This window comes from Daphnia magna, linkage group LG3, assembly GCF_020631705.1.
Source record: "Daphnia magna isolate NIES linkage group LG3, ASM2063170v1.1, whole genome shotgun sequence".
In the NCBI taxonomy this organism is placed as follows: domain Eukaryota; kingdom Metazoa; phylum Arthropoda; class Branchiopoda; order Diplostraca; family Daphniidae; genus Daphnia; species Daphnia magna.
This window is the reverse complement of record NC_059184.1, coordinates 8,296,165-8,302,605: the sequence shown is the minus strand read 5'-3', so window position 1 is coordinate 8,302,605 and position 6,441 is coordinate 8,296,165. Positions and strand designations below refer to the sequence as shown.

Here is a 6,441-nt window from a genome sequence, read left to right as displayed (position 1 = left end):
GGGCTCAGGGTGAAAATTTTTGAACCCCGATCTCAATCGGGGTGCCTAATCGGGGCTGCAACCCCGATTGCAATCAATCGATCGACGTAAAAACATTATCGATCGAGTCGAAATCGATTATTATGATGAAAATCGGGGAGTTCGCCCCGGTTGCCCCGATAAAAACCCGACCCAAATTGGTAGTTTAAATTCAGGCACCATTTTTGCAAATGGCGTCGGGGGAAGCGGGTTAACCTCGATTTTTTCCCAGCCCCGCCCTGGCTGACGAAATGGCACCCCGATTCAGCCCCGATTTCCTTTTCCCGGGGCGGGGCGGTTAACCCGATTATGGCTAATCGGGGCCGATCCCTAGCCCTACCTGAGAACAGATCGGCAATCTCGAAAACGTGAAGAAGGGGCTTCCGAGCGCAAGACGGGAGAAGAGAGGTAGAGCAGATGAAAGGAGTCTGGGAAGATTAGGTACCGGTCCCGCATGGAGTCAGTCAGTAGCAAGAAAAGAAGGTCATCACTTGAAAGCTAAATCACGATCAGCTAAACGTTTTGTAAGTAAAGCTAGCCAGATAAAAATTACTGTTATCTGCTGCTTTTATCCCCTCCTCCCATTAGTATACCAAAATAAATCAATTATTATTGGGAAAACTATAAATCCAAAATACACAAATTTTGATGGACTAAATAGCTTTTGATAAGGGCTATCCACTTCTGTAAAAATTTGTGAAAGAACTTGCATAAACAAAAAAGTTGTTGAAACAGGTTTTTTGAAGTTTTCGCGTTCCAAAGAGACTCCGGATCCGATAAGCATATAACAGAAAAATATCCTTCTTTTTAAAAATATTGTCATGGACAATTAGGGAATGGGCACAATCACACTGCTGAACAGTCACCAACAATGGTAGCACAGGCAGTTGTGGTTGCTGCTCTAGATGAAGCAGACAAGTTACCATTCTGTCCCTACTGGCGAAACACGACCAGTAGATTGATTCACTAGGGTTAACTCACAATACGAGAAGAAACAAGGAAAGAACATGCACAAAGAAAAGTCTAACATTAACTAACTCTAAAGTTTCCCTTGAATTGCATCGAAAATCAAGTTTCACATCAATAGATGAAGGTAAAGATACCTTTCATAAAAATGACCAAAATTATTAAAACATTAAAAATGTAAAAGATTTACATTAATTATAGCATCAATCACCTGTTCATTGCTCTTATCTTCAGCATACTGCCATTCGCCTAATCGGTCAGGTGCTTTACGAATCCTTGTGGGAAGTCTGGCAACATTATCCAATGCATCACTACAAGCTTCAAAAGAACTTGTGGAATGACTACACGTAGCTACTGCTGAACACGGTTGACCATCATTCACTTCAACTGAAGAAAGTTGTGCACCATTCAATTCCTCATTGAAAACCACCTTATGAAAAGACCACCAATAATACACAATAACAAAAACATAACAATAGACATATTACCTGTGCTACACCATATTTACTATGACTGGATCCACTAGTAAATTAAGTGTTTTCAGACTTCTTGGAATCTTTTTTCGATACCAGACCTTTCTTTTTGTGGATTTTCCTTTCCAAAACAACAAAACATAACAAAACTAATAAGTGCCACTGTGATTCAAGTCCACACTTGTTTACAAAATTATCGGAAATGCAACAAACAAACAAAATCTACCGTGGGACGTTTCCATATTGCGTATTTATATGAATCATGGTATGAACCCCTGACCAGCATGACCTTGTCACAAAATTAGATACTTAAGTACTTACGAAAGGTTTGTTCAAGTAAGGAATACAACACAATCTTTGTAATAAAATATCCGCATCATAATACGAAATCACATGTAACAAACTCAAAACACGGCAAATTAAAAAAAAATTAAAATTATTGGAAAAGGCGATAATTTGCCTTAGAACAAAAGCGACATTTCGATTTAAAAAAACCATAACGTAGACAAGACATATTAATGCGGAAAGATTTTAACACACTATAGGGTAACAAATCCATAGGGTATCGACGGGAAAAATTGTCTAACTCCAAACGACAATCATCTCCATGAAGAAACAAAGTATTCAAAATAGGAGAACAATCCAAATGAATTTTTACAATCCGAACCGACCACAAATTTATTTTCACTGTATCTGGCTGTTTGTCTTGGGACATTTCCTTGGCTTCACGAAAAATTACATCCGATTCTTCGCTCAAAAGGCTTAGTCGATGCAGTGAAACCCGACTTACACCGTCATAATTTGACTGAAAAAGCAAGCCAATCTACAAAACAAATAACAACATTTAGCAAATAGGGCTACAGTATTTTAAAAAATTCCAATACGATACATACTTCGACTTCGACTTCTGGATGCAACTCGTAACGATCCATATACTTCAGAAGTCGATTACTTCCGCAACGATAATAACTTTCAATGACGCGAATATTTTCAGATGTCAACCCGCAAAACTCCACATTTTTTTAAATTTCATCGCTAAATTCACGACCTTCGTCTTCCGACATGATACGCAAAAATTCAGAGCAAACGAGGAAGCCGTGGCAATCAATTTCAACGCTTGCGACAAAAACAACTAACTGATTTCATTTTTAACATTCTAATACTCCATCCAAACATAACAAAAACGACTCTTGCATATTCCCAGCAAGACGAACCAACCTTGTATTATTCAAGGTAAAGTCTATTACCCACCGGCAGCCGGTGGGCACTAGCGTCAAAATTGTCTATTGCCCACCGGCAGCTAGAGGCGCTGCAGAAAAAGAGTACTGTTTATGCTGGACCTGATTTTGCGAACCTAACGGCGTCCATTTAACGTATATTAATGCATGATTAAAGTTATTTAATCACAGACTAAGAAGAAAAAAGGCATGCTATATCACATTTTATGCTTCTATTTATTTCATGTACACATTTTTGCAATTTTTACAGAACCATGGTATCTCAGTATTTTCTGGGTATTCTTCACACATTCTGTGGAAGCAATCCATGCAGTTAACACACTCAATCATTTCCCAGTTTTCCGATGATTGGCTGTATGCAGTCCTGCGACAATGGCAAAACACAGAAATCTTGTGTATTTCATCTACGTGAACCCTGGTGTTACGTTTCATGGCACTTGGAAATAATGTAAGTATTCTAGATTCAAAGCAGCTCTTCAAGTGTTGTCACAGCCAAAACTCATATTTTTATTTTAAAACTTTAATTACAAGTTCGTGCGCTAATTCCGGATTTTTCGACGCCAAAATCAAAAAGATGTTGCAATTTCAAAATGTTTTATTTACGTTTAAAATACATCCTTTTGAAATTTGCGCCTTTTGCGACATTGCCCGCTGCCGGTGGGAAATAGCCATTTTTGCCGTTAGTGCCCACCGGCTGCCGGTGGGTAATAGCCATTTTTGCCGTTAGCGCCCACCGGCTGCCGGTGGGTAATAGGCGTGACCATTATTCAAAGAAAACCAACGTCCTATTTTTACGAAAAAAAAGGAAGCTACTCAACCAACAACAAATTACACGGGAAAATTTAACTATTAATTAAACAACTAGTGATATCCATACAAATTTACATGACGGCCCTACATATTCCACTTGATGAAATGTAATAGCTTCCTGACATGATTAGGAAAAAACCACCGACGATCGATAAACAAATATCCCTTTTTTCACGAGAAAAGGAAGAGAGTAATAGTTTACCGTACGAAGAAACACGCTTAATCAACGTGGAATTCGCGTCACCGTCACCCAATTCTACAAACAACAAACGTTTTACCCTACATCTAGTCAAGCTTAACAACAATTTTCACAGGAAAATTTAACTTATAATTAAATCACTAGTGATGTTCATACAAATTTACATGAAAGGCTTACATATTCAACGTGATGAGAATAGTAGCTTCCTAACATTATTGGGGAAAAACACGACGATCAACAAAAACCACCTTTTTTCACGAGAAAAGAAAGAGAGAAATAGTTGAACATTCGAAGAAACGCGCTAGATCAACTTGGAATTCGTGTCACCGCCACCCGATTCTAAAAACAACAAACGTTTTACATCTACTCAATCTTATGAATAGACCGCGTCAAGTGGTTACTTTATAATGCATGGCAACACTTAGCATATACATCAGTGTGCTGCAATCGTCAAGATGAACAACACGACATCAGAAGACATCCCCTTTCAGTTGGAAGATCTGGAAAACGAAGAAGATTTGGAGCTCAACACGGAAAAAGGTCCCAGTCCCACCATCACCAAAATTGCGGACATAAAAAAATTCCAAGAAGGGTAAAAAAAAAAATTTATTTCTCATTTCTATTCTTCCATGTTCTATTGTAAAAAAAAAATTCACCTGAATCTTATATTTTTCGTTTGATATTGGTGTTTTAGTTTTTCTTACTCGATTGTTTTTTTTCCCTTTTTTTATATTTCGCTATCTAAAAATAATTTTTTATCACTCAAGATGGACCATAAAAGCAAGAATCATCCGCGAAACAGCTATCAAATACACTAAGAACAACCCAACTCAACGAGCCTCTCAAGGACGCACTCAAGGAGCTTATGATTATGGATAGCTCCGCCACCATCAAAGCTACCGTCTTTTACAATCAATTTAACCTGATTGGTCAAGTTTGCGAAGGAAATTTATATCTGATATCCGGTTGCACAGTCCAAGATAATAAGTTTCGAACGGAAAATACACCATCACAACACCCATTTGAACTGAAATTCAAATCGAATACACAGGTGAAATTTCAAAAAAAAAAATTTGGATAACAAAAATAGACATTAATCCAATAAAATCAAATTTACCATGCAGGTTATTGAGCAACCCGAGGACACGAGCGTTCCGAAATACGTGTATCCCATAACACCGCTCGTCGAGGCCATGAAAATGCCACCAAGCAGCATCATCGGTAATATTCAACAAATAACCTTTTTCTAAATTATTTATAGAAAATTATTAAACATTCAACAATTAATCTATACAGATCTCGATTGCATCATCAGTAACCACACACTCCCGGTTAGGGAATTTGAAAAAACCAAGAAGAAAGAAATCCTCATTTACGACGCTTCGTGCAAAAGGGGTAAAACGGTTAAAAAAAACCGTAAAGCAAGATTCAAACTTACTAACAAACCATTTCCTTCTTCTCAGGAAATTTTTGAAATTTGGAATTCAGAAATCAAGCAATTCGATGTGCTGAAAACAAAAACTTTCTACTGCGTAAAAGTTAAAGATGCGATAGTCCATGTCTTCGACGGGAACAAGACACTAACACTGTCCAAAGGGGGGAAAAATTGAAGTACGTAAACAATAATCAACTAACTATTACAAATTTTACAAAAAAAAACATTTTTTTTCCACCAAAGATCAAAATCATTACCTCTAGCTCCCAGCACATTGATACCATCTACAAGTGGAATAACAAGCAGCCGAAATCCAAAGTGAATAAAAAACAAGATTAATTCCACCAACGCGGCGGACGAGTCAATTAACAACGAAAAATCTGATATCACAAATTAAAAAATTAAAAATGAAAATGTGTGCAATCCATAATAATGCATGGCCGTCACCATAATAAAAACAAAGATTCTTCAAACAAAAAGTTGTTGTCCACCAATCATAGTAACAACTAAACGATCACACAGTCTAGACATGCTAATTATAACGTGATGCTGTTGAAGTTGCGTTTGGAATTGTGCAGCATTTCTTACACAATCACATTGGAAATATTTTAAAATCTAATATCAATAATGTAATGTTATAAATTAATTAATTTTAGATTAGAATTCGGTGTTAGCAATAGTATGGACAAGATTCAATAGATATTTTCTTTTAAAAAATATAAATACAACAATGATGAATACAAAGGGGGGGGGGCTGGTGTCTTCTGCTACTCTCACAACCGTTTCCTGCTAAAAGAGAATCAGTTAACAAAAGGATAATCTGATAAGACAAATTTTGTTAGAAAAGATACCTGGCGGCAAAAGTGAGACAGACTCGGTAATAGCACAGCTGATGCGTTTTACAACAGCTAGCGTCCCACTTTCTGAAGTTATCTACACAGTAACATTGCCACTAATTCCCATCGCTTAAGCTGGCTTTTTAAAAATGAAAACTGTAGTTTACCAAGTATTGCCACTTGTAGATTGACACCCGTTTGTGTCAACATACTAAGATTCGTTGCCAGATTGATGCGTAAAAGAGAACGTTTAAAGATCTAAACAGGAACAGTTCAAGTCACAAGCCGTACTGTTGAACCAGTAACACGGTAACAAGACTATCAAACCTTTACTTGCAATGGGTTGTAACAGATCGGCTTCTTTGCGGGAAGATGTTGCTGCAGCGGTTTTAGACGCCATAGATGTGGCATTGCCCCAATGCTGGGTTGGCATGAAATCGATTCTGACGGGTGAAGCTGGAGTTTG

General features: G+C 37.5%; 1 long non-coding RNA gene across 1 annotated transcript; it reads left to right on the top strand.

Moving 5' to 3' along the window:
* The first annotated feature begins 430 nt into the window (after positions 1-430).
* On the top strand, positions 431-2,693 carry LOC116934921. The gene is made up of 3 exons (XR_004401051.2): positions 431-542; positions 852-1,111; positions 1,186-2,693. It is a non-coding gene; the product is annotated as an uncharacterized LOC116934921 (long non-coding RNA).
* Positions 2,694-6,441: the final 3,748 nt, after the last annotated feature.